General features: G+C 42.1%; 1 protein-coding gene across 3 annotated transcripts in view; it reads right to left on the bottom strand.

Moving 5' to 3' along the window:
- The window catches only part of CMYA5 (cardiomyopathy associated 5), a 119,819-nt gene that overhangs the window by 98,169 nt on the left and 11,538 nt on the right, over positions 1 to 10,112 (bottom strand). The window lies entirely within an intron of this gene.

The raw sequence follows: 10,112 nt of genomic DNA, 5'->3' as shown, positions 1-10,112 counted from the left end.
AAAGTTAAGATAATAGAAAACTACTTCAGAATCTTGAACTTCAACTCATTAAATCTGGATCTGAAACCTTCTAATTAATATTGTGTAATTTTCCAAGGAGGTTTCAAAATAATAAGACTTAAATTGAAAAGCATTTTTTAACAAAAGCTAAAATTTTGTCAATACTGGTACTAGTATATCCCCAATAATATCAAGGTACAGTCGTATATAACAACTAAAAATGCAAATAACATACTGTGTACTGAATTTAACAAGAAAAACCTCATTCACACTTTCTCATTGAAAATAAAGCAAACAAGACAGAAATCAAAATATATACAAAAAATGGAGAAAACAGACCTCATACACAGACAGCCGGAACTCTACATTATCCTAAGCTATCCGTATCATCACTGGATTGAAAAAACTCCATACATATATATCATCAATTTTTCATTCTTTGTTTCATTCTTTCTTATCAGTATCAAAATCTTTTCCTGTCCTTATATAGAATGAGAGGTTAAATCTGCCAAAATATTATAACAATGGCAATAGTTCTGAGCAAAAAGTAGTAACAAGTTCATATAAAGAGGTATAGTGAAACGTGATATAAACAGACAGAGCAAACTTATCTTCAAGTAGCATTTCTCAGACACTCTTTCATACAGTTCTTTAGTTTATTCAAAACTGCTTCTTCCCAACAGAAAGCACTTCTGTTTTGCTTTGTCTCAGGCTACATCAGGGGAAATTGTGTCTTCTTATCGCCTCATCTGAATGTCCAAAAACGTTTGTGTAATAAGACCAACATGGCTGACCCACCTCAAAATGGCTGCAGAACTGAGAGACACGCCCGGCTCATTCAAAAGAACCGGGCATCATGACGTCATCACAAACGTGATGCGTGATATTCCAGACACTAGCATGCAAGGAAAAAACCATGATGAAGTGGATACCTGCATAAAATTGTATATCAAAATCAACATCCAAACCAAAAAACATGGAAAATACACATTATATAAGGTGTCTTTATTATTCTATTCATTTTTTCTTTCAAATCTTTTGTATTCTTTTATTCTTTTTTATATATGTGCATTATTGTTCATTTCAAAACACTTAAAAATAAAAATAAACTAGCGGAAATCTTTATCACACTATTCACACAATAAGGATGCATAAAGAGGACAGTAAGCATTTTCTTCCTTTTAATAGAATGGCTGCTATTCGAACGTCGTGTTTAAACCTTAGGGATCCTTTAGGTTTGTTAGCCTCCCTAGTTTCTGATAACATTTCTGTTTCTGTCTGTTCATCTTAGCCAGGTGGACGGTAGTAACATAGTAACATAGTAGATGACGGCAGATAAAGACCCGAATGGTCCATCCAGTCTGCCCAACCTGATTCAATTTAAATTTTTTTTTTTTCTTCTTAGCTATTTCTGGGCGAGAATCCAAAGCTTTACCTGGTACTGTGCTTGGGTTCCAACTGCCGAAATCTCTGTTAAGACTTACTCCAGCCCATCTACACCCTCCCAGCCATTGAAGCCCTCCCCTGCCCATCCTCCTCCAAACGGCCATGCACAGACACAGACCGTACAAGTCTGCCCAGTAACTGGCCTAGTTCAATCTTTAATATTATTTTCTGATTCTAAATCTTCTGTGTTTATCCCAAGCTTCTTTGAACTCAGTCACAGTTTTACTCTCCACCACCTCTCTCGGGAGCGCATTCCAAGCATCCACCACCCTCTCCGTAAAGTAGAATTTCCTAACATTGCCCCTGAATCTACCACCCCTCAACCTCAAATTATGTCCTCTGGTTTTACCATTTTCCTTTCTCTGGAAAAGATTTTGTTCTACGTTAATACCCTTTAAGTATTTGAACGTCTGAATCATATCTCCCCTGTCTCTCCTTTCCTCTAGGGTATACATATTCAGGGCTTCCAGTCTCTCCTCATACGTCTTCTGGCGCAAGCCTCCTATCATTTTCGTCACCCTCCTCTGGACCGCCTCAAGTCTTCTTACGTCTTTTGCCAGATACGGTCTCCAAAACTGAACACAATACTCCAAGTGGGGCCTCACCAGTACTCCAATCCCCTTTACACATGGAATTTCTATCCATAGGGATTCCAAGGTATGATTTATGTCCTGTAGAATTTTTAGTCTACTCGATTCAAGGTCCGTCTTAACATATAATGCTGCCCCTCCACCAATTTGATCCACCCTATCACTGCAATATAATTTGTTCCCTGGTACGACAGTGTCCCATTGGTAGAAACATAGAAACATGACAGCAGACAAAGGCCAAATGGCCCATCCAATCTGCCCATCCGCAGCATCCACTATCTCCTTCTCTTCCTTTCACCAGAACTCATTTTCATTTAATGCATATATTCTAACTCTCCCATCTTGTTTCGTAGGCTTCTTACATTTGCATACAGACATTTCAAACAGTGTTGTTCCTATGTACAACTTGATCAACAATTAATAGTGATCATTTGCAGTCTTTAAAATCTTTTTGCTCTGTATTTAAACACACCTGGTTTACTATGGTCCCTGTTGCAACCTCACTATCGGAATTTCCTGTCGCTCCTGTTTTGGTGATATGTTTTTAAAATACCTTGTTCTGAACCATGCACTTTTGAGAGACTGCCTTCCCTCAGTTTCTAAAAAATCTGCAATACAAAATTAGTAAACTATAACTAATAGGATTTTCCTTTTCTGGATAGAGAACCAGAAGAGATGATGATGATTCAAAACTAGACCAGATCTAATTGTTTTTAAACATATAGCCCAATATCCAATCATATTTATTGCTATCAGGCTAAGGACTGATCAGAGCCATATCTGGATTTTCAGTGGCATTTTCTGACCTTGCCCAGAGATTGGCAACAGTTATCCAGACACCAGTACTGAATATCTATACAGCTTAAGACAGTTAAAAAGCTGTTCTAAACTGGGTGGGGGGTGGGAAGGAGGAAAGAGTGAGAAAAATGTTGGACCCAGGAGGGCAAGTGGGAGATGAGAGGGAAAGAGAGAGATCTTGGAACCAGGGGCGGAAGGGGAGCGGTCAAAGGGAGAGATGGGCACAGGACTGAAATAAGATGCTGGCAGGCTGGACCTGGGGGGTTGGTGAGGGTGAAAGGAGTGAAGTGAAAAGGATATTTGATCTGGAGTGTGGAGAGGAGTGAGGGAAGTGAGAAAGATAGATGATAGATTCTGATTTGGGAGAAGGAAAGGAAGAGAAAGGAAGCAAAGCTGGACTCGCAGGGGTAGAAGGGAAAGATGGACATAGGGCAGAAATAAGATGTTGGCAGGTTGGACTCACGAGGGAGAAGGGGGGGAGGAACATAGGAGGAAAGGGATAAGGATAGATGTTGGACCCAGGGGACAGAGGGGAGGGAAGGAGGAGAGAGGGAGCATTGTTGGCCTTTTAATTGTGTGATTAATCGTGATTAAATTTTTTAATATCAAATTGCAGCCCTAGTGATAGTTGCCTGGATGGTTATCTGGGTAACTCCCGGTGCTGCCTTTTATGCCATGTATTCAATATCAACAAATACCCTGGTATTGGCATTAAATATCATGGTACTAATTGACTGCAGCAGCCAGCATTTAAAAGAAACATCGAATACCACCATGGCCTAGATCAGGGGTAGGCAATTCCAGTCCTGGAGAGCCGGAGCCAGGTCAGGTTTCAGGATATCCACCATGAATATGTACAAGATGGATTTGCATGCACTGCCTCCTTGAGATGCAAATCTATCTCATGCATATTTATTGTGGATATCTTGAAAACCTGACCTGGCTCTGGCTCTCGAGGACCGGAATTGCCTACCCCTGGCCTTGATTAAAGGAACTGTCAGAGAGGCTAAACATTGGATTTCTGATCTCCTTTCACTTTTAATCTACTGCATTACTGTGTAAATTGAATCTGAAGTGCTCTATAATTTAAGACTTTGAAATCACTGCCACTTCTGGCAGTGATCTCTTAACTGCAGGGCAGAAGAAACACTTATTACAATTATTACCTAATTATAGTTAGGTAACTTGATACATAAACACGTAAAGTGGATTGCTTATGCTCAAAGTTAGACAGAGTTTTAGTGACAGAGGAAAGATTTGGTCTTGTAGAACAGGATTGTTCTTGAGTGACACTTGAAACATTAACAAGCACCCATCCTCCTCCTTAGCTATTATAAAATGATTCACTGGTAGAAGGGGGAAAGAGGATGGGATATGATATACTAAGCCACTCCATGCCTGCAATGCTGCTGGTATAGCAGTGCAACGATTCAACCAGCCTTTCTCCAGGACTTTGCTAGGACACAGCCCACCTCTGAAGAAAGAGGAAGTTGCATCATCAGAAGTGGGTCAGAGCCTAGAAAAATCTCAGAAGCAGATTGGCTGGCTATACCAGCAGCATTGCTACTGGACCTGGGGAAGAGGTGAGAAATAGGTGCTTCTGGATCTGTGGTGGAGGTGAGAGAGATGCTGCTGCATTGTGGGGGAAGAGATGAGAAGGAGAGAGGTGCTGCTGAACTGGAGGGGAGATGAGGGGGACAGGTGCTGCTGGACTGGGTGCAGAGGAAAAAGAAGGAGAGCTGCTGCTGGATTTGGAGTGGGACTGTAGAAGAGGTAGTGGAGAGAAACTGAATTGGAAAAGGAAGAGTGAAAGCACTGGACTCAGGGATGAAGAGATGTGGACTATAGGGGAGGCAAGGAAGAGAGACATACCCCCTCTTCTGTGAAACTGCTCTAGCAGGTTTTAGCGCAGGGAGCCGCTCTGGATGGCCCGCACTGCTCCCGACGTTCATAGAGTTCCTAAGAGCGTTAAAGGTCTGTCTGTATCTTGCGTGTGTGACCAGAGATCAGTAATAGAGATATGAAGGCAAAAACTTGAACTGTAAACCTCAAGGAGTCAGACTTTGCATATACACATAACAATGTACAAGAGAAAAAGAAACAGAAATGGAAATGCAAGATATCAGAAATGTCAGTTGAAGTGACTTGCATTTGTTATGTATGTTGCCTAGTTAGTTAAAAAATGTCCATTTCGAAACCTCTGCTGCTTGGAGCTCAGGGGGTACTCGCTTGAAATTTGTTCGACTTAGGGGGTACTTGGCTTGAAGAAGTTGGGAAACACTGTTGCAGGGTATTCTTTAATGGCACTGTTTAAGTGAAAAGCACAGAAAAAAATACTCATAAAATGATGTAAGTAGCTACATTTATTCATGCAATAAATCAACAGCTTAATTAACATGATGCAAAATACATCACCAAACTTCTCAGCATCTCAGTCCTATCCCTCAGCTAAGAGAGCCATTTTCAGCAAAGAACCAAAAAGTCTGGGAGCCCAGCACGCTATACAGTGGAGACAGAGGCTCTGAGTCTTTGCTAAGATCCTTCAGCATTTTATCACTAGCTGTAAACAAGTGACTCATAGTTAGCTGGACATAAGACTCCTCACTTGCAAACTCAAACAGCTGCATACAACACCCTTCACCATCTTTGTTTGGCTAGTTGCCCAGCCATTGGCATTCCACCCACTTATATTACTTGTTTTTGAGGTTATACAGAGTTGAAAGTTTCCTGTTTTCTTAAGTGATTCAAAATTCAGGGCTTTCCACTGGTTCTTATCTCTTCACTCTTCAATATAATCATCATAGGGGGTAGTACTATAAACAGGTGCCAAGATGTAGGCACTTGCAATGTGCTACATTCCTTTATAGCAGAGGTTCTCAAAACCATAGGCAGCAGAACACTTTTTTGTGTGGGGGAGGGCCCCCAAAAGCTCTGCCTCAGACCCTGCCCATGCTCCGCCCCAGACCCCACCCCCATAATAATAGTACTAATTATAATGCCATTGTTTCCATTCATTTTTCATATATACACACAATATAATCTTTTTAACAATACATAATGGTTAACCACAAAATTAAACTACACTGTGTGCTTCTCAACATTCATTCCTACCAGAGTACCTGACCTTGGTCACACATGCAGAACACAGATAACCCGTATGCAAACCTAGGACCACAAATTAACCCCCCCCCCCCTTTTATAAAACCATAGTGCGGTTTTTGGTGCTGGCTGTGACGGTAATAGCTCCGACGCTCATAGGAATTCTATGAGTGTGGGAGCTGTTACCGCCAAGGCTGGTGCTATAAAATGCACTATCACTCAGCCCAAAAAAAATGGCATATGTGACAAACCAATGAGAAGTGAGTAACTAGGAAGTGCCCTAGGCTACTGAAATAATGTATATAAGTGACATGCTGGATGGCATAAGAGGAGAAGGAGAAGAGAAGAGTGAGGAGTCATACCCAAAAGAACATCAGCTTACTATTTCGTATGTATGCTATCCTTTGTAGCCAATATGCTGTACTTTGCTATTTCATGTGAGTTGCCTTTTGCTTATTACTAATAAACCTATCCTATAACAGCTATTTGGTTAGTAGCGAGAATTTGTCTGTTTATGGTAAGATTTTGCAGCATCTTATCAAAACCCTGATGTTAGAGGCAGACTTGGATATTGCTGCTATCACAGAGACATGATTCAGTGATTACAATGGATGGGACACAAAAACATACCAGGCTATAATCTTTGTACGAAGGAAAAAGATGATCATAAAGGCGGAGGAGTAGCTCTTTATGTGAAGAACAATATCAAAGCGACTGAAATGCAGGGAACCTGAGGAAAGGAAGAAGCGATAAGGATCAATTTGAAAATAAAAGATGGAACTCCTATCTACATGGGTGTTGTCTACAGACCTCCAACTCAATTGCAGCATATTGATAAAGATCTGGTTACAGATATCTAAAGGTTGGGAAAGAAAGAGGAGGTGCTACAACTGGGTGATTTCAACCTGCCAGATGTGGACTGGAAAGTCCCATCTGTAGAATTGGAAAGAAGTAGAGAGATCATGGATGCCTTTCAAGGGGCTATGCTCAGACAAATGGTGACGGAACCCACAAAGGAAAAAAAAAACAATACTGGATCTGGTGCTCACAAATTGGGAAAGTGTGTCTAATGTCCAAGTGGGTGTCTACTTGGAAAGTAGCAATCATCAAATTTTTTGGTTTGATATAACAGCTAAAGAGGTGGGTGACCATACAAAACTCAAAGTCCTGGATTTAAAACGTGCAGACTTTAGTAGCATGGGGGAATATCTGAAGAAAGAGCTGAATGGATGGGAGGACATAAGAGAAGTGGAAAAACAGTGGTCCAAGCTGAAAGGAGCAATAAAAATGGCTACTGAACTTTATGTGAGGAAAATAAATAAAAACAAGAGAAAAAGGAAACTGCTATGGTTTCTCCAAACTAGTGGCGGCGAAAATAAAGGCAAAAGAGTTGATGTTCGTGAAATATTTTTTAAAAATCAAGAAGAGGAGTACCCCCAGGGCAGTCCGAAGAAATTGATGGAGAAATGACGGACAATATTAAACACAATTGCAAGGGAGGCAATGCAGTTATCATGGGTGACTTCAACTATCCGGGGATAGACTTGAACCTAGTCACCTCCGGCTTTGCTAGGGAGACCAAGTTCCTGGATGCTGTAGGCAATTGCTTCCTGGAACAACTTGTCAAGGAAAATACAAGAGGAAATGCAATTCTGGACTTAATTCTAAATGGACTTCGAGGACCGGCACAAGGTGTAAAAGTAGAAGGGATGCTGGGAAACAGCGATCACAATATGATCCACTTCGACCTGGATGCAGGGGCGAAACATGGGTCCAGAACGACGACCACGGCACTGAACTTCCAAAAAGGGAATTACGAAATGATGAGACTCATGGTGGGGAAGAAGATTAAGAAGAGGATAAGCACTGTAAAAACGCTAGAGCAAGTTTGGTCCCTTTTTTAGGACACAGTCACCGAGGCGCAAAATCTATATATACCGCGTATCAACAAGGGATCCAAGAGGAAAAAGAACAAAGAACCAGCGTGGTTCACTGTAGAGGTGAACGAAGCGATCAGAGATGAGAAAACTTCATTTAAGAATGGAAAAGGTCAAAAACGGACGAAAACTGTAATAAGCACAAACATCAACGCAGTTGCCATAGGGCGGTAAAAGAGGCCAAAAGAGACTACAAGGAAAAAATAGCCAAGGAGGCGAAAAACTTTAAACCATTCTTTTGATATATTAAGGGGAAAAGACCCACAGAAAAAGCGGTGAGGCCGTAGGATGACCATGGAATAAAGGGAGTGCTAAAGGAGGATAAAGCAATCGCCGACAAACGGAACACATTTTTTGCATCTGTATTTTCCGAAGAGGATATACACAGCATATATATGCTGGAAACGAAGATGGGAAACTGACAGGGTTGACAGTCAGTCTAGAAGAGGTATGCAGGCAGATTGATAGGCTTAAGAGTGATAAATCCCTGGGACCAGATGGCATCCATCCGAGGGCCATCAAGGAACTGAAAGGGACTATAGTTGAACTGCTTCAACTACTAGCCAATCTTTCGATCAAATCGGGAAAGATTTCAGAAGATTGGAAATGTTACGCCGATCTTCAAAAAAGATTCGCGGGGAGATCCGGGAAACTACAGACCGGTGAGTCTGACCTCGGTACTGGGAAAGATGGTAGAGGCGCATCATTGATCACCTTGACGGACATGGTCTAATGAGGACCAACCAGCACGGTTTCAGCAAAGGCAGATCTTGTTTGACGAACTTGCTGCATTTCTTCGAGGGAGTAAACAGGCAGATAGACAAGGGCGACCCAGTCGACATCGTATATCTGGATTTTCAGAAGGTGGTCGACAAGGTTCCACATGAACGACTCTTTTGGAAAATAGCAAGCCATGGAATCAAGGGTGAAATACTCACGTGGATCAAAAACTGGCTGGAGCAAAGGAAACAGAGTGGGGGTAAATGGACAATACTTGGACTGGAAGAGCGTCACCAGTGTGGTGCCGCAGGGCTCAGTGCTTGGACCCAAGCTCTTCAACATCTTTATAAACGATCTGGACATTGGTACGACAAGTGAGGTGATTAAATTTGTGGACAATACGAAGTTATTCAGAGTAGTGAAGACACAGGGGGATTGCAAAGATCTGCAACGTGACATAATCAAGCTCGAGAAATGGGTATCAACATGGCAAATGAGGTTCAACGTGGATAAGTGTAAAGTGATGCATGTCAGTAACAAAAATCTCATGCACGAATACAGGATGTCCGGGGCGGTACTTGGAGAGATCTCCCAGGAAAGAGACTTGGGAATTCTGATCAACAAGTCAATGAAGCCGTCCACGCAATGCGCGGTGGCAGCAAAAAGGGCAAACAGAATGCTAGGAATGATAAAGAAGGGGATCACCAACAGATTGGAGAAGGTTATCATGCCGCTGTACCGGGCCATGGTGCGCCCTCACCTGGAGTACTGCGTCCAGCACTGATCGCTGTACATGAAGAAGGACACGGTACTACTCAAAAGGATCCAGAGAAGAGCGACTAAAATAGTTAAAGGGCTGGAGGAGTTGCCGTACAGTGAGAGAGTAGAGAAATTTGGCCTCTTCTCCCTTGAAAAGAGAAGACTGAGCGGGGACATAATCGAAACATTCAAGATACTGAAGGGAATAGACTTAGTAGATAAAGACAGGTTGTTCACCCTCTCCAAGGTAAGGAGAAGAAGAGGGCACTCTTTAAAGTTGAAAGGGGATAGATTCCGTACAAACATAAGGAAGTTCTTCACCCAGAGAGTGCTCTTGCGGAGTCTGTTATAGAGGAAAACACCCTCCAGGGATTCAAGACAAAGTTGGACAAGTTTCTGCTAAACTGGAACGTACACTGGTGAGGCTGGACTCATAGAGCACTGGTCTTTGACCTAAGGGCCACCACGTGAGTGGACTGCTGGGTACGATGGACCTCTGGTCTGACCCAGCAACAGCAATTCTTATGTTCTTATGTTCTACCTCAAATTAGGTCCTCTGGTTTTACCATTTTCCTTTCTCTGGAAAAGGTTTTGTTCTATGTTAATACCTTTCAAGTACTTGAATGTCTGAATCATATCTCTCCTGTCCCTCCTCTCCTCTAGCTTCCAGTCTCTCCTCATATGTCTTTTGTCATAAACCTCCTATCATTTTCGTCGCCTTCCTCTGGACCGCTTCAAGTCTTCTTATGTCCTTCGCCAGATA

Source organism: Geotrypetes seraphini, chromosome 1 (assembly GCF_902459505.1).
Source record: "Geotrypetes seraphini chromosome 1, aGeoSer1.1, whole genome shotgun sequence".
NCBI classification, from domain to species: domain Eukaryota; kingdom Metazoa; phylum Chordata; class Amphibia; order Gymnophiona; family Dermophiidae; genus Geotrypetes; species Geotrypetes seraphini.
Note: the sequence above shows the minus strand (reverse complement) of the source record. Positions and strands in the feature narration are given on the sequence as shown.